Here is a 565-nt window from a genome sequence, read left to right on the forward strand (position 1 = left end):
AATCCCCCCCGCCCCCCCCACTCTTAACGCTCCGTCGCAAGATTTTAGCACTTTCAGCCGCTGTCTTGTCATAGTTATTACCGACTCTCGTGGGGAGGGCGCGGGCGACAATGGGGCCCTCGCTCTGCGACAATGGGCTTCCTACACGATTCCGCACAATGATTTTTAATGGCGCTCGTAAATGGAGTTTAGGGGGGGACGCCGGCGTGAAAAAGCCGCGGAGTGACCTTTCACAATGGCGTGAAAAGCGCTGCTGCAGAGAGCGAGGCGGAGAGACGGTATGTACGAGGAGGTGTTGAGGGGAGGGGGGGGGAAGCTCGTCTTTGAGTCGGCTGGAGACTGTCTGGGCCGTTCATCTCGGGGCCGCTCCGGGTTCAAACCTCAAACGGGCCTTTCTGGAGAAGAATCGGGTCCGCAGGGTTCCCCCGGCTCTGAATGGAATCTTTAATTAGAGTGTAATATAATCTGCGTTAAAGCAAGCAGAAAACATTCTGGCACTTGTCCACCGGATTATAAGCGCTGTGTTATTTGCAGACACCCCCCCTACCCCCACCCCCCCTTTCCC

At 56.5% G+C, this 565-nt stretch overlaps 1 protein-coding gene across 8 annotated transcripts in view; it reads right to left on the reverse strand.

Annotated features, from left to right (window-relative positions):
* LOC108234872 (nuclear factor 1 B-type) overlaps nt 1-565 on the reverse strand; it is a 69,671-nt gene that overhangs the window by 14,573 nt on the left and 54,533 nt on the right. The window lies entirely within an intron of this gene.

Source organism: Kryptolebias marmoratus, linkage group LG7 (assembly GCF_001649575.2).
Source record: "Kryptolebias marmoratus isolate JLee-2015 linkage group LG7, ASM164957v2, whole genome shotgun sequence".
Lineage (NCBI taxonomy): Eukaryota > Metazoa > Chordata > Actinopteri > Cyprinodontiformes > Rivulidae > Kryptolebias > Kryptolebias marmoratus.